The following is a 21,610-nucleotide window of genomic DNA, read 5'->3' on the forward strand; positions in this document are numbered from 1 at the left end:
CTGAAAATGAAGGAGTATATATATGAATAAAGTATATGAATGATCCTATTCAACTATTCAAATCAAGGCTGCTGCATTGATGAGGATGTATTTGAACACGGGATGCATTTCTACAAAATGCTGTAAACACTAGACTGTACTTTTAATGATGACCCAGTGTGGGGTAGATTAGCAGAGTTATGTCTAGAACAGATCCAGTCACCAAACCTGCCATTATAACACCCATACACCATCAGAGGAATGTCTGTCTCACTGTTAAGGCAAAACAGATAATGACCTATACTCAGACATGTACTATAGAGGAATTCTCAAGGTAATAATTTGTAAGTCGCTCTGGATAAGAGCGTCTGCTAAATGACTTAAATGTAAATGTAATGTAAATGTAATAACTCTCACAATGAACATACACAAATGCTACGGTAAACCGCAATGGGTAAACTCAAGTTTACTGGTTGATGAGGTCAAGGATACTGATCAGGCGAAGAGCTCCTGCACACCTGGCGCATGGCTCCAGTCACATAGAGCAGGGTTTCCCAAACTCGCATCTATGTCAAACAAAAAACAATGATTGCAAAGTTAAACAAACCATTATCCAAAGCTTTTTTTTTTACCTGTAAAGAGGTGGAGATTATTATTAGCAGACCATTACGAGTAGTTTGTTGTTGTAGTAATTTACTGGTGGGACTGTCCTGTCCTGCCTAGCCACAATGCGCCTTTAGTCGTCACTGTTTCGTTCCGTTTGTTTTACTTCTTCGTAGTGAAAACGCAAAAGATTTTTTGTTTGTTTTGTTTCTCTAAAAGTTAACGCTAAATATGAGGAACGAAACAGCTACCACAAACGGCGCAATGTCCTGCCCCTATGCCTATGTCAAACTTAGCATGTCAAAGACACTGGCCATCAATCTCTGTAAGTCAAAGGCACATGGCTGAAAGTATTTTCTAGAAACGACATACTTTTCCACATTCTCTATCCCCATGTTAGATGTACAGTCTGAGAAACTACATCAATTAGAAGATGCCACAAACACACACGAACTACCAGAATGCTCAAGCGACAGCCTTAACACCATCGCTGCCTGGAACTCATTTATGGCGCTTGGGTGCATTGAGGGGGAAGATAATATTGAACGGACCACTCAGTCATTTACAGATGATCGCAGAAACACCGATGAATCGTTGTCGCTTTGCTTAGTGTTCTGCTTCGCACCTGCGTGTTTGACAGCTAGCAGCTAGCCAGCCACCTAGCCAGGAAGAGGCTATACCAAAGACAGTACATTATGAAGATCCCCGGGCACACTTGTAAGCGACGTCTATCTATCTATCTGGAATTTTATTCCTCATCATGTCTTCTCTACTTTTGGTGGCCTTAACTTCATGTTGTTGTGCAATTATAATATTGACAAAATTCCAGTGAAACTTTCTGCTTTTCATCGTCAGGTTTTCTTGTCATGGTCCTTAATTTATAAACACAATTTTTCTCCACACAGATATTATATATGGAATAATCGGGATATATTGTATAAAAATACTTCTTTGTTTTTAGAATATTGGTTCCGAAATAATATCCTATTGGTGAGCCAACTGGTAAATGCAGAGGGTCTTTTACTCAGTTATAAGGAATTCTTATCTCTTTACAAGGTCCCTGTAACACCTAAAGATTTTGCAATTGTTTTAGACGCCATTCCCTCAGGTGTTGCTCTGTTATTCAGGAACGTGTCAAGTTTTTCCTAGCCACCGTGCTTCTACACCTGCATTGCTTGCTGTTTGGGGTTTTAGGCTGGGTTTCTGTATAGCACTTCGAGATATTAGCTGATGTACGAAGGGCTATATAAAATAAACTTGATTTGATTTGAAGACCTGACCCTCAGAGCCTACCTTCTATTGACCCTGTTGACTCATCAGTAGGAAAGATTTGTTTCTCTTTTGGCCCATTCAACAACAGAGCGATACGAACCTTGTTTCAGCAAGATGTTGTATCTATACCTTATGTCATGCCTTATTTTAATGGATTTATTGATAATATCTGTTGGGGAAAAGTTTGGATGTTGCCACACACATACCTACTTGTTAACAAAATTAAGGAGGTTTCCGTTAAAATTATTCATAAATATTATCCTGCCAACCACTATATGAAGAAGTTTAAGGAAAACATGAACTCAAATTGCTCCTTTTGTAATGACCACCCAGAAACAGTGTTGCATCTTTTTTTGGCATTGTATACATGTAAGAAAACTGTGGCAAGACATCAGTAGATTTATAATTGAACACATTTATGAAGATTTTACACTATTGTGGAGAGATGTACTGCTTGGATTCTTTACATAAGATAAAAATAAGCTGAAACATTTTTATGTAATTAATTTCATTATTCTTTTGGCCAAATTTCATATACACAAATGTAAATTTACTAACAAAAAAACATTTTCTTACCCTACAAAAATAAATTGAACTGTATTTTAAGACTATTAAATACTCTACTAACAAAAAAGCTGTTAGAATTGTAAGTGTATGTATGTCCCTTAAGGTCCTTGTGTAATTGTAATGTGATATTGTACCCCCTAGCTCGATTGCCCATTATATATAATCTATATATACTTGTGTTCCCTTATGTACTTGCTGTATTGATTTGTTGTTAATAAAAATAAATTTAAAAAAGACAAATAACAACATCCCCAAAAATTTAAATAAATAAATTACTTGTAAGCGACGTTGGCTAGCAAAACTCATACGTAGAAACACGTTATCGGGTCGTCTCGCGCCGTACTGCGCATATGCCGGTCGTCAACTCAGAGGCACTCCTTCTATATAAACTTGTTTTTGACGAAAATGAAAACGTGTCAGTTTGTGACTCTCACAGGGTTGGAGTCATAACAAGTTCAACTACATACGACATTGGCTCAAATCTAGGTTGTTCCTTTAGATTTCGAGAAAATGAATAAGTAAGATCCCGGGAAGTTTCGCGGTGTTAAGACCTTCTGTCTTTGGCTATACGGACACACCTGGTGCCCAAATTGATTACGTGTGTAAGTATATCGCGCAGCTGAGTGTCAAGTGTGGAATTTTGCAATTGTTTTAGATGCCATTCCCTCAGGTGTTGCTTGATTATTGAGGAACGTGTCAAGACCCGGGCCCTGTTTCAGAAAGCAGGTTTAACAAACTGAGTTTAAACCTGAACTCTGGGTTGACTAACTCTGAGCTGTCAAACTCAAGAGTTTTCGGTTTCAGAGCAGGTGATAACAATTAGTTCAATCAACTCTTGGTTAAGTTAACCCTGAGTTAAACACGTGCATGAGGAGATAAAAAGCCCTCATCAATGGAACGCAGATAACATGATTCATCATGGCAACGGGAGAAAAGGGCTCGAACCTCCTACTTGTCCAGTGGAGTTAGACATATTAATGAATGCGTATGCAGAATATGAGCATATATTTAAGAAAAAAAGCAATGCAGTAGCAGCAGCAAAAGAACGTGAGTTGGCGTGGCAGAAAATTGCTGACCGAGTCAATGCTTGAGTATTAATTTAAAGAAGTTATCTCGAGTGTTCCACTTATTCAACATTTTATATAATATAAATGTGTGTGTGCATGCGTGCGCGTGTTTAATATTAATGCATGTCCAACCCAACAGGCACAAAACCTACTTGGCAGCCACTGAAGATGAAATATAAAAATATACTTTAAACAGGTAAGATATAATTTCATTACAAGCAATTGTGATGTTGTTTAGCCTACCCTACCTAATTAAACAGCATTCAGTGGCTACATTCAACCTATAATATATTTAAGTAGTTAGTGACATTTTCTAAGCAAAAAAGTGTTTTTCAGCCATCCCAACACTGCCCGTATTTGAAAGTTACACCTAAATTCCTTTGTACATGTCTCTGAATTTGTGCTTACAATTATAACCAATAGAAAAAGGCTGAGGGCTGAAAAACAGGTGAGGGTCCACCACCACTCACAGAGGCTGAAGAGATGACCCTCAGTCAAAACAGTGGGTGACCTATTGATGAAGGTATCTTTGGAGGAGCTCATCTGACCCAGCCACCCCCCAGGACACAAGGGCCTACATAAGAGTTTAGTTATTCACATTAATGATATGTACATTCATCCTTTTGCCAGTGTTTCCTCAGTGATGCCCACCCATCCATCTTAGACACAACTTTGTACAATTATTTGTAATTGACTTATGTTACTTTTTCAGATTCTTAGTTGTCCTTCAGATCTATTTTAAGGTGACTCAAAATTATATATTTGAAAAAATTGTAATGTGGCCTACACACTGTTGTAAAACCAAAATTCAAATTATGTGGGGCACTTTTCTGGGTAAAGTTATAATTGAACTGTCTAATCTTAATATTCTACCAGTTACTGATGGTAGAATCTGTCTGGAGCCTTCTGCCATAACAGACCTCCATGCAGTTGTAAGTACTCTTAATACTCCACTGATTTTTCATAATGGGTTAGAGTAGAACACAAATTGTTACTTTTCATTACAGGAGGATGATGATGAAGACACCTTGTCAGCTGCCACAGAGAGGGAAGATACAGAGAGGCCTATTGAGGTTCACACCTTAAAAATAACATTTAACAGTTGATGATAGTGTTGTACCATAATAAAACTTGCACCTTTTTCTCTAACAGCAATGCTGGAAATTACACCTACACAGCACAACTTACCTCAGTAAGATTCTGTTCAACATTGGCCCATTACATACAATGAAACTAAGTTGACCTGGCAGTGAAATTCAATGTCATTTTTAGTGTTCCTATAGCTCCCTGTGAAAAAGCTGTACAATGTGTACTTAAAGAACCAAATTGAAAAATGTAATTTAGAAATTGACCACAAGGCTGCAGATGCAAAAGATAGAAATACAACTGCTGGAACATCAGTTAAAGGTGGGTGAGGTGCCCACAGGTGGATGATTTTACTTGTTTGAACAACATAAGTATTAAACTACTGCACTGCATTTGTACTTGCAGGAAATAAAGAAGACTTCATAAAAATAAAGGCATATTGTCTTTATTTAACACTGGGGAGGTGATGGGTCAATCAGAAATGATGGTAGCATATTGTGTCTGACTCCTCTTCCATCTTGTGCGTCAGCGGGGTGATGTCATGATCGTTCACTGGTTGAGTAGGACATTGTTCTCCTCTAATTGTGGCAATGTTGTGGAGAATCACACATGCCATTTCTGGGGTGACCCTGAGCCTACGAAGGCACTGGAACTGGACCTTGAGCATCCCAATGGTCATCTCTACCCTGGATCGTGTCCTGCAGTGAGCCAAGTTATAACGTTGCTGCGGGCCGTGCCCAGGATCAGGGTAAGGGGTCAGCAAATGGGGCTGGGAGGGGTACCCTTTGTCACCGAGCAGGTTACCATTGAACTCTCCTATAATACGAGGCTACAGTTTAAATGTTCAGCTGCAATAGGAGAAAACAAAATATTGATTATAATAGGATATAGCTATATGTATGTACAATTGAAGTTGGATGTTTACATACACTCAATTAGTATTTGGTAGTATTGTTTAACTTGGGTCAGATGTTTTGGGTAGCCTTCCACACAAGCTTCCCACAATATGTTGGGTGAATTTTGGCTCATTCCTCCTGACAGAGCTGGTATAACGGAGTCAGGTTTGTAGGCCTCCTTGCTTGCACACGTTTTTTCAGTTCTGCCCACAAATTTTCTATAGGATAGAGGGGTCCGGGCTTTGTGATGGCCCCTCCAATACCTTGACTTTGTTGTCCTTAAGCTATTTTGCCACCACTTTGGAAGTATGCTTGGGGTCATTGTCCAGTTGGAAGACCCATTTGCGACTAAGCGTTAACTTCCTGACTGATGTCTTGAGATGTTGCTTCAATATACCCACAACTTTCCTTCCCCATGGTACCATCTATTTTGTGAAGTGCACCAGTCCCTCCTGCAGCAAAACACCCCCACAACATGATGCTGCCACCTCCGTGCTTCACGGTTGGGATGGTGTTCTTCGACTTGCAAGCCTCCCCCTTTTTCCTCCAAACATAACGATGACCAAACAGTTCTAGTTTTGTTTCACCAGACCAGAGGACATTTCTCCAAAAAGTACGATCTTTGTTCTCATGTGCAGTTGCAAACCGTAGTCTGGCTTTTTTATGGCAGTTTTGGAGCAGTGGCTTCTTCCTTGCTGAGCGGCCTTTCAGGTTATGTCGATATAGGACTTGTTTTACTGTGGATATAGATACCTTTGTACCTGTTACCTCCAGCATCTTCACAAGGTCCTTTGCTGTTTTTCTGGGATTGAGTTGCACTTTTAGCCCCAAAGTACATTAATCTCTAGGAGACAGAATGTGTCTCCTTCCTGAGCGGTAATGCGTGGTCCCATGGTTTTTATACTTGTGTACTATTGTTTGTACAGATGAACATGGTACCGTCAGGCATTTGGAAATTGCTCCCAAGGATGAACCAGACTTGTGGAGGTCTCAAAAAAAAAACATCTGAGGTCTTGGCTGATTTCTTTTGATTTTTCCCATGATGTCAAGCAAAGAGGCAGAGTTTGAAGGTAGGCCTTGAAATACATCCACAGGTACACCTCCAATTGACTCAAATTATGTCAATTAGCCTATCAGAAGCTTCTAAAGCATGACAATTTTCCACGCTGTTTAAAGGCACAGTCAACTTAGTGTATGTAAACTTCTGACCCATGGGAATTGTGAAATAATCTGTCTGTAAACAATTGTTGGGAAAATGACTTGTGTCATGCACCAAGTAGATGTCCTAAACAACTTGCCAAAACTATAGTTTGTTAACAAGAAATTTGTGGAGTGGTTGAAAAATGAGTTTTAATGACGCCAACCTATGTGTATGTAAGCTTCTGACTTCAACTGTATAAACTCCCCACGGGCAAATCTAGAGCACAGTGTACACTCATGAAAAATTAATGAGTCATGCACAGACCCAGGCCACTTTGCTTTGACGTTGCTGATGTGGGCTGCATCACATATGATCTTCACAGTGCAGAACAGTAATTAGCTGAGGCTGTATTGTGAAGTATCTTTTATTTGGAATGCTAAAGGCTACTATTTAGGCCTACCTGCACATTAATGCTGTGGAAAGACTTCCTATTCACATAATCTCCTTCATTTACTGAAGGCGCTGTGATAGGAATACGAGTGCCATCTATGCAGCCAATCACACCTGGAAACCCTAAATATATCAAATTAACTGATTTAGTGCTTCATACTAAATACATTAATTATTGCTTAGTATGATACCTGTAATTCTGTGGCATTCTTGTGAGTCTGTGACTTGGGAACGCCACAAAAGTGTACAGTAAACGTTTCAGTGCAAGTCACATTTCTGACGGCCCAACAGACGGTTGCCTTGGAAATATGCTCATCGTTACCAATGTTATAGAAAACTCCCGTTGGCAAAAAAACGAAGTGCAACAAATTAATTTATTCCAGACAGAGCATGTCCATGATGTGTCATATGAACGATATGAGGGCTGAGAATATTGTTCAGATGAATGATCGATTGAACATTTCTGTTTTTCTGCACAAACATAATCAGGGAATGATAAAACATCCAAGTGGGGTCTGATCACCCTCTCCCAACTGAGATTTCTGTGGAGTATTTGTGCTTCAATTTCAACTGGCTCTTCAAGAAAAGGACACGCCATGTCTGACACCTTCTTAAATCTGCAGGCTTCAGCTAAAGAGGAGAAACTCAGGGCTAGTTGAAAACCTGCCAGCAAGCAGGTTAGCTTCACAGAGTATGTTGCCATAGTAACTGACTCAGAGTTAAACTGAACTGGCTTTGTGAAACCGAAAACCCAGAGTTTCCTTCAACTCTGAGTCAACTAACTCTGAGTTTTCACAAAACCCGCTTTCTGAAAGAGGGCCCTGACCCTCTGAACATACCTACAATTAACCCTGTTGACTCATCAGTAGGAAAAATGTGTTTTTGTTTTAGTCCATTCAACAACAATAGAGCTATACGAGCCTTGTTTGAACAGGAAACTTACTGGAATGGTTTTATTGATAATATCTGTTGGAAAAATGTTTGGATGTTGCCACATACCTACTTAACACAATTAAGGAAGTTTCTTTTTAAATTATTCATAAATATTATACTGCCAACCACTATATGAAGAAGTTTAAAAAAACAAATTCAAAATTGTAGCTTTTGTAATGACCACCCAGAAACAGTGTTGCACCTTTTTTTGGCATTGTATTCATGTAAGGAATTTGTGGCAAGACATCAGTAGATTTATAATTGAACACATTTATGAAGATTTTACACTATTATGGAGAGATGTGCTGCTTGGATTCTTTACTTATGAAAGAAATAATTTGATGAAATTAATTTCATTATTCTTTTGGTCAAATTTCATATTCACAAATGTAAATGTACAAACAAAACAAAAAATAAATTGAACTATTTTAAGACAATTAAATACTCTACCAACAAAAAAGCTGTTAGAATTATAATGTGTGTATGTCCCATAAGGACCTTGTGTAACAGTATAACTTTAGTACGTCCCCTCGCCCCGACCCGGGCGCGAACCAGGGACCCTCTGCACACATCAACAACTGACACCCACGAAGCGTCGTTACCCATCGCTCCACAAAAGCCGCGGCCCTTGCAGAGCAAGGGGCAACACTACATCTAGGTTTCAGAGCTAAGTGACATAACTGATTGAAACGCTACTAGCGCGTACCCGCTAACTAGCTAGCCATTTCACATCCGTTACACTCACCCCCCTTTCAACCTCTTCCTTTTTTCCCCCGCAGCAACCAGTGATCCGGGTCAACAGCATCAAAGTAACAGTATAACTTTAGACCATCCCCTCGCCCCGACCCGGGCTCGAACCAGGGACCTTCTGCACACATCAACAACGGTCGCCCACGAAGCATCGTTACCCATCGCGCCACAAAGGCCGCGGCCCTTGCAGAGCAAGGGGCAACACTACATCTAGGTTTCAGAGCTAAGTGACGTAACTGATTGAAACGCTACTAGCGCGTACCCGCTAACTAGCTAGCCATTTCACATCCGTTACACTTGTGTAATGTGATATTGTACCCCCTAGCCCAATTGTCGTTTGTGTATATATATACACTTGTGTTCCCCCATGTACTTGTGTTGATTTGTTGTTAATAATAATAATACAATTACAACATTGTTTATTATTTTTTAAAGAGTAGTGAGGAGACGAATGTATTCGGTTCAGTCAGTCGGCAACAACAAATAAAGTGATGTTCATTTTGATGGGCGAGGGAGAAAACTTGTAATTGGTCACCACTTACTTGTACATATCTACCTCAATTACCCCGTACCCCTGCACTTTGCCTCGGTACTGGTACCACGTGTATATTGCCAAATGATCGTTACTCATTGTGTATTTATTCCTCGTGTTATTATTTCTCTTTGCATTGTTGGCAGGGACCGGATTAAGAAATCATAGGCACCCAGCCTTTTAAAAACGCATTTCATTCAATTCTACGTAATTTGTATGACAGAATACATTAGCTGATACTTTTTTAATGGCACACAAATGACCGAAATGAGTGGCTACTAACAAATGTAGATCTGGTCTTGAATTCAAACAAACAAGCCGTGCCAATGAAGCGACACACATATTGTGCAATATAAACACGAAATATATAAACAGTATATTATAGGCTACAAAGTAGGCTACTAAATACAATTTCCATTGGCACACTGACTCACCAAACGATGAAGCCATAGGCTACTCAAGGTGATGGCCGATGCACTAGTCGTGGCTTGGTAAATAAACAGTGCTACTGTTAGCAACAAATTGGGAGTTGTTGAGGAATGTTTTTATATACTGGTTCAACAGACAGATTAGTCTTCTCTTTCCAAACCGTGCATTCTTCCAGCGATTGTATTTTGAAATCTGCAAAAGGCAAATTGACAGCGCAACCAACCATATATATATATATATAATCGATATAGTTTATAATCGGATTATATCTATGGCCACAAAGCAACAAACTGTACTGCGGCATCCCCGACTGTATGCATACCGATAACTGCCAAAATAAAGAAAACACTTGAGTAAACAAGTGATACAAAGTATATGTTATGGTGTAGGGTGCATTTTGATGCAATGGTTTAAATCCACTTGTAGAATCTATGCCAAGGTGCATTGAATCTGTTCTGACTGCTCGTGGTGGCGCAGCACCCTAAAACACTTTATGTTGGTGTTTCCTTAATTTTGACAGATAGCCTACCTGTATGTGCTTGTGATAACGTAATCCACATTTATTTTTTATAACCTGTTGATCCTCTATGGCTAAATTATGCTCTCTGGTGTATTTTGAACATTTAGAGCGGGCTCCTGTGGGTGGATAATTTTTATTATTTATTTTATACTATTTTTTGCCTCTTGGGCACCGCCCTGACACACAATTGACCAGTCATTTTTATGTATTTATTATTCAGTTTAAAATGTAGGTCTACTACTGCGGCATTCACGTCTATATTTTTTGTATGATGACTGAAGATGACTGAATGATTCTGAAAATCTCCCAAGTTCCAACTTTGGCAGACAAGTTTCAAATTGTAGATGAAGTTTCTAGCCACAAACACAAATTACACTAGCTAAAAAATATATATGTAAGTACAGTAGCTAGCTGAGAAGGGCTCATCAAGACAACTGACTGATCCGTTCGTCTCCACTAGACTCGCTGAGCGAAACACGTCACCAATTTGGGCACCAGGCGTGTCCACATAGACCATACAGTATGCCTCTCCCAGTCACACCTATCCATCAATTTCGTGTCATGTGCGCTGTGGAAAATAACACACTTGGGTGCTTTATTTATTGTATTTTATAAATCTGCAATCGTCTCAAGAATGTTTTCGTCTAATTGGAATTTCCTGAAACGCCACAAAATGAAATTGATTTTCGAAGGGACTTTTGTCGGATTTAAGCTAACGTTAACTAGTTTTAATTAACTGTTAGCCATCTGCTAGCCAGGAATGTTTACCTGTGGGTCTGGGTTTGATCAGATGTATTTTATGTCAACTATGACTATTATGCATTTATGAAGCTAAGTTATATCTAAATAGTTATAAAATAAATTGCATGAAATATAATCCGAATAAATCTAACTAGCTGATGACCGTAACGTTAGCAAATGTTGGTGCAGTCATTCTAGCTAGCTACATCCTGCCTACCTGTTCCAGGTGTGTACTTCCTTGGTAAATATACAGGAGCGTGAGGCAACAGAGTATATCGCTCAAACCCGACGTCAGTTCCTCTTCGAGAGTAACCAGAGAACGTGCAACATGACAGGTAGGCTACAGATAGTCATCTCACCTTTAGTCTATTAACAGTAACAGTCCCTGAAATCTCCTGCAACACTCGTTATGTCAAATGATTGCGATACTGCTGTGTTGATGATTCATATTCATATTTGTGCAGTTTGAAACCCTGTTGATGTTTTTATTTACAGTGTTGTCAATGCTCGCTACCTTAAGAGAAGCCATTTTACATCATCTGAACTCAGCCTCACAGCACTGCTGAAGTACAAGTACGTGGTCATGACTTGATAGCTCAGCAAAATTATTAGTTTATTAATGACATCACCTGTTTCTCTTCTAGACCAGCAAATAAACTTGAAATATGGGAGGACCTGAAGATTATCAGTGTTATTATTCTTCAACATGAATTCATTTGAATCAATAACTAAAGTGATTTAATCACTTGATGTACTGCTATCTGTCATATGGCAATCACTCCTCTTTTCCCATTCCCCCAGGTTTCACCCGAAGTGTCGTGGCTGTGTACAGTACCTGTATGTTGATTGTTTTATACCGTGTTCAGCTCAATATCATTGGTGGCTACTTATACATGGACAATTCTGTCAGCAAGAATTGAATGGTAAGCCATTAAGCTTTAATGTCTTGTACCCTATGGGGCAGCTTCAATTCCTAGTTACATATTAAGCCTAGTCCTGGACTAGAAAGCAAACTCAATGGAGAATCTCTATTGAAAATGCTTTTATTTCAGGGATTAGTTTAAGCTGTGTCCAGAAAACCGCCCCTAAATGTGCAATGTGGGGTGGTGTATGCATGCCATATCTGTGGTCTGTGCTCCACCAGATACCTTTGGCCCCTCCGGATGTGCAACAACAGTACCTCTCCAGCATCCAGCACCTCCTTGGGGATGGTAAGAGATATTCACGTCTTTCTGAAATAGCTAGGCTTGTAGTATAACAAGTCTTCTCAGATATGCTATGTTTATTATTATTAAATTGGTTCCATGTGATGGAAAGCATCCTTACATTTGATGCATTCTCTCACTCCCAAGGGTTGAGTGAGATGATAACGGCGATGAAGAAAGCAGAATACATTAGGCGGGTAAGTCAGACAGTGCCAACCACATGCACACAATGCACCTCAAACCACATCAGGAGAAGGATTGTTAAGTCATATGTGATTCTTTTGCCTGTCTGTCAGTGACCTGTGTCTGTGTGTCGGTCAAATTAAATTGTATTTATTTATATTATTTGTATTATATATTTTTTTAACAAATAACATAATTCTATATATCAGCATTTTGACATGTCCATCATTATCTCACGTCAGATCAGTGCAGATGGCTGTCACACTGACCTGAGACAAAGGGAGATGTTACAATGCTGAAATTTGGCACGCCTATTTAGATAATTCTGATTTATGGAATTCTCTATGTGGTCTATATTTAAGGGCACTTATTTTAATATAACAGGTTTTAAAATGCAATATTTGTGCACAATTTCTACTTAAAATATCAAAGGGCACCCCTATCCTTTGAGACAGGTTAAAGAAGGATTTTTAAGATATCCAGTGCTGTGCCATCTAGGCTGCAATTCCTCATTCAACCTCTAGGTCTACTTTCTGTTCAACAATGTTCAGTACTTCACTGCACTATTGACTTCATCTACTTTGTCTCTGTCTTTGAAATGTCAATGTTTTTTCTTAAATCATGGAAATTGGAAATGTTCTCATATTTCTGTTAGGGAATGGGGGTGGGCCTTAAAGTTAACCTTGAGGTTTGTTTGGGTACTTGAAGTGAGAATGTAGGCCTGTCTATTTACTCTTTGTAACATAACATTCTGAATGACAACAGAAAATGTAAGTACTGTAGCATTGACATTGAAAATTATAATAAAATATCACGATTTAATATATTCAGTGTCACTTTGATTTGTGTTTCATAATATAAATGTAGGTAACTATTTTATGGACCACTTTGCTTCAGGGTCATACTGTAATCTCTTTAGAAGTTCCTTTGCTCAGCAGCAGAGGGCAGCACAGAACAGTAAGGACTAACACTATACTGGACTCCCATTGCGTCAATACTGCCCCTGTCAATTAACATGTATGATGGATCAAGTAGGCTACATCTCTGTCAAATGCTTTTGGGACAAACACATTTGATTAACTTTCTTGGTCTTATTTATTTCTTTATTTTACAAATGTATCTCCCTTCATGATTTATAAAGTTAAAGCTCAAAAATTACCTATAACATACAATATTTTGTGTACTTTACTTGTTTTTGAAACATCACCATTTATTACGAGTTCTAGAAAATACTGATGGCAAACAAAACCTTGTTAACCTTTGTTTCCCAAAATTGTAAAGTGTGATGTAAACTATTTGTTGTATTTTGAATATGTTAAGTTGCCGCGATATACTAAAAACAATTAAAAGGGATCATAAAAGTAGTAAGTAAAGAAATAAAGTCTATGTTCACATCAGGTGAAACATGTACTGCACTGACACAAATGACTGATGACTGGCTGAAAGACATTGGTAATAATAAGACTGTGGGAGCTTTATTGTAGATTTCAGTGCAGCCTTTGATATTATTGACTGTCATTTGTTATTGGAAAAACACATGTGTTATGGCTTTACAACATCTGCCATATCTTGGATAGAGAGCTATCTATCTATTAGAACACAGAGGGTTTTCTTTAATGGGAGCTTCTCTGACGTAAAACATGTCAAGCGTGGTATTCCAAAAGGGAGCTATCTTGGCCCTTTACTGTTTCCTCATTAATGATCTACCACTGGCCTTAAACAAAGCCTGTGTGTCTATGTATGCAGATGTTTCAACACTATAGAGTGCCTTCAGAACGTATTCACACCCCTTTACTTTTTCCACATTTTTTTGTGTTACAAAGTGGGATTAAAATGGATTTAATTGTAATTTTTGGTCAACGATCTACACAAAATACTCTAGTGTCAAAGTGGAAGAAATTTTTTAACATGAAACATTTATGAAAAATAAAACACTAATATATCTTGATTAGATAAGTATTCACCCCCCTGAAAGAATTCATGTTAGAAACACCTTTGGCAGTGATTACAGCTGTGATTCTTTCTGGGTAAGTCTAAGAGCTTTGCATACCTGGATTGTACAATATTTGCCCATTATTCTTTTTTTTTCATCTTAAAGCTCTGTCAAGTTGGTTGTTGATCATTGCTGGAATGCATTTTCAAGTCTTGCCATAGATTTTCAAACCGATTTAAGTCAAAACTTTAACTAGGCCACCCAGGAACATTCAATGTCGTCTTGGTAAGAAACTTTAGTGTACTTTTGGCCTTCTGTTTTAGGTTATTGTCCTGCTGAAAGGTGAATGTGTCTCCTCAGTGTCTGTTGGAAAGAAGACTGAACCAGGTTTTCCTCTAGGATTTTGCCTGTGCTTAGCTGTATTCCATTTTTTTTAATACCCCCCCAAAAAACTCCCTAGTCTTTGCCGATGACAAGCATACCCATAACATGATGCAGCCACGTCCATGTTTGAAATATGAACAGTGGTACTCAGTGATGTGTTGTGTTGGATTTGCCACAAATATAACGCTTTGTATTCAGGACAAAAGGTTAATTTCTTTGCCACATTTTTTGCAGTATTACTTAAGTGCGTTGTTGCAAACAGGATGCATGTTTTGGAATATTTTTATTCGGTGTAGGCTTCCTTCTTTTCACTCAGTCAATTAGGTTAGTACTGTGGAGTAAATACAATGTTGTTGATCCATCCTCAGTTTTATCCTTTCACTATTTTAAAATCACCATTGGCCTCATGGTGAAATCCCTGAGCAGTTTCCTTCCTCTCCGGCAACTGAGTTAGGAAGGACACCTGTATCTTTTTAGTGACTGGATTTATTGATACACCATCTAAAGCCTAATGAATAACTTCATCATGCTTAAAGGGATATTCAACATCTGCTTTTTTATTTTAACATATCTACCAATCGGTTCCCTTCTTTGCGCGGCATTGAAAAACCTCCCTGGTCTTTGTGGTTGAATCTGTGCTTGAAATTCACTACTTGATTGAAGGACCTTACAGATAATTGTATGTGTGCGGTACCGAGATGGAGTAGTCATTCAAAAATCATGTCAATCACTATTATTGAACACAGAATGAGTCCATGCAACTTATTATGTGATTTGTTAAGCACATTTTTACTCCTGCACTTATTTAGGCTAGCCATAACAAAGGGGTTTAATATTTTTGGACTCAAGACATTTCAGCTTTCTGAAGGCACTGTACATGTCAGCATCCCAAGCTAGTGAAATCTCTGCAGCCCTAAACAAAACGTTGCAGTCAGTTGTAGAATGGGTTGCTAGGAATAAACTAGTCCTGGTCATAAATAAAACCCAAAAGCATTGTATTTGGTACAAATTATTCCCTAAGTACTGGACCTCAGCTGAATATGGTAATGAAAAATGTGGCTGTTGAGCAAGTAGAGGATACTAAACTTCTTGTTGATACCTTAGATTGTAAACTGTCATAGTCAAGGTGTATTGATTATATTGTTGTAAAGATGTGGAGAAGTATGTCTGTGATAGAGGTGCTCTGCATTTTTAACATAACATTCGACCAAACAAGTCCTGCAGCCTCTGCTTTTGTCACATCTTGACTATTGCCTGGTTATATGGCTAGGAGCTGCAAAAAGGACCTAAGAAAACCCAGAACAGCATGTCTTTCCCTTCACTGTACACAGAGGGCTAAGGTCAACAGCATGTCTTTCCCTTCACTGTACACAGAGGGCTAAGGTCAACAACATGTCAGTCCCACCTGACTCAAAGTAGAGGAGAGATTGACTGCATTATTTCTTGTAAGTAACATCAATGTGTTGAAAATTCCAAATTGTTTGTATAATCAACTTACATACAGCTCTAAAACCAACACTTACCCCACCAGACTTGCCACCAGGGGACTCTTCACAGTCCCCAAATCCAGAACGTACTCAAATCAACGCACCGTGTTGTATCAATCGATGGTTGAATGGAACTCAATTCCAACTCGGATCACTCAGGCAAGTAGCAAAGTTATCTTAAAAAAACAAGTGAGGCAAAACCTCCCGGCACGACGCCACTGACCTTGTATGACCTAAAAACCTGTATGTACAGGTAACTGCCAAAATAATGTAAACACTTGAGTGAATGAGGGATACAAAGTATATTGAAAGCAGGTGCTTCTACACAGGTGTGGTTCCTGAGTTGATTAAGAAATTAACATCCGATCATGCTTAGGGTCATGTATGAAAATGCTGGACAGGCCATTATTTTGGCTACCATGGCTATTCCCCCATAGGATGACAATGCCACCATCCACAGGGCACGAGTGGTCACTGAATGGTTTGATGAGCATGAAAACTATATGCCATGGCCATCTCAGTGACCAGATCTCAACTCAATTGAACACTTATGGGAGATTCTGGAGCGGTGCCAAGACAGCATTTTCCACCACCATCAACAAAACACCAAATGATAACATTTCTCATGGTAAAATGATGTGGCCTCCCTGCGACAGAGTTCCAGACACTTGTAGAATCTATGCCAAGGGGCATTGAATCTGTTCATGTTCATGGTGGCCCAATGCCCTATTAAGACACTATGTTGGTGTTTCCTTTATTTTGTCAGTTACCTGTATATGCTGTATATGAATATGGTGTATGCAGTACAGGACTTTTTTAGTTGTATTGTTCTTATTTTAAATTTTGTGACTGTTCTTGTCTATTAGTATTATGCATTTTGTCACGTATCATGTTTTGTGTGGACCCCAGGAAGAGTAGCTGCTGCTTCTGCAACAGCTAATGGGGATACAAAATACCAAATATGAACAAAGACTTTTATTTCTGTTGCAATGAAAGAAGGCATGTTCGTCACACACCCACTCATCAGTGCGTCTAGTGATTTGGAAGAGTAGACTGCTACTAGACTGTGGTTTTACATTGTGCTATTTATGTCCTCAACACAGCCGGCGGTTTATGAAACATAGACATGAAAGAAAATTCATTCCTAAAGAACAAAAGAGTAAGATTGTGACTGATCTGATGGTGCCATTATGGCACTTTTCTAATGGCCCTAGTCAAAGTTCCCAGAGTTTCATAACAAAGCTTTCCAGTCAGAGACCTGGAGCAAGGCTAAATAAAGGACAGTGTGTACTCTATGGTTAATATGGGTTAAGTGATGCTAAAAGTGATAGCAATCCTTTGCCAATTGTGTGGCATGGGGAGAAACTGGTCTAGTCATACTGACGAAAGCAGTTTTGATGCCCAAATAGAGGGGTAGTGTAAACGTCCATAATGGATGCTTTGTTACATTAAGCAATTAAATGTGCTGAGTAATTGTTAGGGTGTTTTCCACAAAGCACATTCACAAACAGCTCACCTCCAATCACATGACTTGTTGTGAGTGTGCCCTTTCTTGTGTGCTTGCCAGCTAACAGGAAATTCCCCTATCACATGACTGTGGTCAAGAAGCTGAAGGCATGAAGGCAGACATCCTGGAACATTATGGGAGATACTTTTGGTAAACATTTCAGAGATGTTGCATCAGACATTTTCCCTGCTCTTTCCTACTCTGAGAATGATTAAGCAGGTTTATATGTTAGAATGTAGCAGTACTAGTTTGCATAACTTATTGCAATAGCATGTTGTTACAGAGCATATTGTAGAAAGATTGAGGTCATTACATTTCTGTCCTCAGACTACTTTCAAACCTCAGGTTTTCCAAACTTTTTGTTTGGAACACAAAAAGTGTTTTAATTTTAAAATGTTATTAATAGATGGTTATTTAATCATATAATTGTCTATAGTTAAATGGTTATGGTTGCAGAAAATAAAAAAGGGACATTGTGACTGGCATGATATAACATAACATAACCTTAACCCTAACCCTAACCTTAACCTAACCATAACCAATTAAGTTTAACATGGGTTCGCTGGTCAGTCATGTCCCTTTAGTTTTTTGCAGAAAAAAAATTATAATTTTGTTAAGAACTCAAACCTTGTATTCTTTCTCGATTAAACTGACATTGACACACAGTAAGGCTGGACAACAGTAGCTACTAACAGATAACACAAACTAATACATTCTGGTATTGTATTGTAGATATCAGTGCGGTCTGTTCCGTTTAAAATTAGGGAGGACAATTTTTTTAGGGAGGCCTTTTCTATTACAGCATATTGGATGAGTGTTATTAATTTTCCATTCATCCAGCTCAATATAACATCAATAGGTTTAGGCTAGCTACTACATGATACCCAAATTTGCCTTATACCGATCATGAGGTTGCTACAACTTAGCCAACAAATGACAGTTTACAACATAGGATAACAGATCAAGAGCCAAATTGGAGTAATCAAGGTGACAGACAGGGCCTCATTCAATATTGCATTGCACTCGCTTGCCTGCACCTAGCTGATCTGAAGTGTAATCATTCGTCCAAATATGAGAGTTTCTATTAGACAAATTCAGGTAGGTCCCTCTCCGTTTCATTCTGTTTGGTTCAGTTTAAGATACGTTTTGCAACAGAATCGGTGAAATGAATACAACCTTGATCATCCACACACACAGTTCACTTTCATAGCAGCCACATACAGCATCATCACTTTACTAGTTGTATAATTCATTCTCGCATCTACACACTCTCCTCCTATCACATTTTCCCTAAGCTTGTGGACTTCAGTGCACAACACAACTGTGTCCAGGCGCAAAAACCTCTTCAAGCCAAACCTTCACACCATAAACACTAACAGCTACACAGCCTACATCATTGTCACCACATTAACGATATAGTCAACAAACTAGAACTAACATGTTAGTAAACCCACAAACCAATCCATTTGTACAATCACGCAGTACAGTGTACAGCAAGCAGTTTAGCAGTTACACCGGCGGGCCCCGGTGATAATACATTAATTAAACGGAAAGCTTACCTTGACTTGGAAGAGTTTTAGTGTTGGATAGCCTTAGCCAGCTTGCTAACATAAATAGCATTTCTCTCTGTTTGAGTCAGGTTGTTGAGTAGGAAAAATTAGCTGCATTAGCTAAGTAAGTGAAAGGTAAACTAAGAAGAAGAAAAAATACACCGATATCTCTTTGTCTCTCTGCTGCTTCTCCTTAATTTTTTTGAAAATATATATATATTTTAAACTGTTCAACTATTGTCTTTCTGTCTCTTTGAGTCAACTACTCACCACATTTTATGCACTGCAGTGTACCTTCATTGCAAAACAGTGTGTTTTAATCAGTTATTTGGTGACGTGAAAATATTTAGTTTAGTTTTATATAAAAAATATATTTTTTAATGAAATTCACTAAGTAGGATGGTCCTCCCTTTCCTCCTCTAAGGAGCCTCCACTGGTAGATATTGATGTGTATGCTGCAATGAAATTAGTGTAGTACATAAGTAAAAATGTGAATGTTTTATGACCCAATTCAGACCAATAATAAAATATATTGTTTATAACACTATCTCTAGCGTTTTGTCACTAGTGGGTTACTTTTGAATATCTGTTCTACTTAACTTAATCCTTCAATCTTAAATGTCTGCTTCTCCAGCAATGAAGGGTGAGTCATCACAACTGGCAATGAATCACCAGAACCTTCCCTGTCAAAAGACTTGGCTCACCTTTCTTCCTATCAAACCCATAACAATAACAACCCTTATCACAGTATCACAAGCCTCTACTGAGGCTGTGGTTTCAAGTGAAATAGGCTATTTATTATCTCTTTATCACATAGGCATACAGCATGTTGGGAGAGAAATGGTTCCCAACTTCAACTGTAGGCTACCGTAGCTTTATAAATAATAGTGAGAAGTATTTCAAACTAATCTAAAAGCAATGTAATCTAAACCATGTGCTAGACTTGTTTACCAGCCATGTGTCTTTGGCAGCCCTTATCAGAGGGTTGGCTGTAAGCGTGCTAACGGAGCAGCCTGTTCAAAGCAGAGTGTGTGTGTGTGTGTGTGTGTGTGTGTGTGTGTGTGTGTGTGTGTGTGTGTGTGTGTGTGTGTGTGTGTGTGTGTGTGTGTGTGTGTGTGTGTGTGTGTGTGTGTGTGTGTGTATTATTGATTTCTTAAACCAGTCCCTGGAGTAATCTCTGCCCTAAATCCTGATTGGTCCCGGGCCAGTGTTCTCATTAACTATTCACAGAGTGCTGTGATGATGCACGCTACAGTCACACCACAGATTGGAGAGATGAGGTCACCTCACCTGAGGAATCCCGTTGGCTAAAGACCCCATAATGGCAGGCTCGAACAATGAGCATTCATTTGATCCCTATTTCAAAACAGTGAAGTTACAAAAAAAAATCACATGGCTGTCCTCATATGACGCCGCTTCTGCAAGTTGTAAAGAGTATGAGTTATTGTAACAATTCATTAGAAATGAATGCCAGTAAATCAGTGATACACTCTAGATATATATATCTCTCTGGATATACTGTCCTCGTCTATACAGCCATCGGGATTCTCCGTACATCGTGCGGACAGGAAGAAAGAACTCTCCGGAATATAGAACGGCGGAGGTGTATGTTTCATGATTAACTATTCATGATGTGATTGTCGTACAGGAAGTACAGTCCTTTTGTTTCCCAATCTGGAATACCTCACTATCAAATGCAGACTCTTTGGTTATCGTCACGGCAGTGTATATTCTCCTACACTGAACTACACTGGTCTTTTTTTCCTTCTTTTTTTTAAGGCGGTAGATCAGCTTTAAAATTGCAGATAGAGTGTAGCTTCCGTCAATGAAATTGTCAGCACTGGCAGCTTCATTAAATAGTACCTGCAAAACACCAGTCTCAACGTCAACAGTGAAGAGGCAACTCCGGGATGCTGGCCTTCTAGGCAGAGTTCCTCTGTCCAGTGTCTGTGTTCTTTTGCCCATCTTAACCTTTTCTTTTTTTTGGGCCAGTCTGAGATATGGCTTTTTCTTTGCAGCTCTGCCTAGAAGGCCAGCATGCCGGAGTCGCCTCTTCACTGTTGACGTTGAGACTGGTGTTTTGTGGGTACTATTTAATGAAGCTGCCAGTTGAGGACTTGTGAGCCATCTGTTTCTCAAACTAGACACTCTAATATACTTGTCCTCATGCTCAGATGTGCACCGGTGTCACGCCCTGACCTTAGAGAGCCTTTTTATGTCTCTATTTGGTTTTGTCAGGGTGTGATTTGGGGTGGGCATTCTATGTTTTGTTTTCTATGATTTTGTGTTTTTGTGTTTTAGCCGGGTATGGTTCTCAATCAGGGACAGCTGTCTATCGTTGTCTCTGATTGGGAACCATACTTAGGTAGCCCTTTTTCCCTCCTTTCTTTGTGGG

The 21,610-nt window shown here is 39.0% G+C and overlaps 1 long non-coding RNA gene across 1 annotated transcript; it reads left to right on the forward strand.

Moving 5' to 3' along the window:
- Nucleotides 1-2,777: 2,777 nt before the first annotated feature.
- On the forward strand, nt 2,778-4,981 carry LOC120019547. Its single transcript, XR_005472340.1, has 3 exons — nt 2,778-3,023; nt 3,628-3,684; nt 3,912-4,981. It is a non-coding gene; the product is annotated as an uncharacterized LOC120019547 (long non-coding RNA).
- The last annotated feature ends 16,629 nt before the right edge of the window (nt 4,982-21,610 follow it).

The sequence above is a fragment of the Salvelinus namaycush genome, chromosome 24 (genome assembly GCF_016432855.1).
Source record: "Salvelinus namaycush isolate Seneca chromosome 24, SaNama_1.0, whole genome shotgun sequence".
Taxonomy (NCBI): domain Eukaryota; kingdom Metazoa; phylum Chordata; class Actinopteri; order Salmoniformes; family Salmonidae; genus Salvelinus; species Salvelinus namaycush.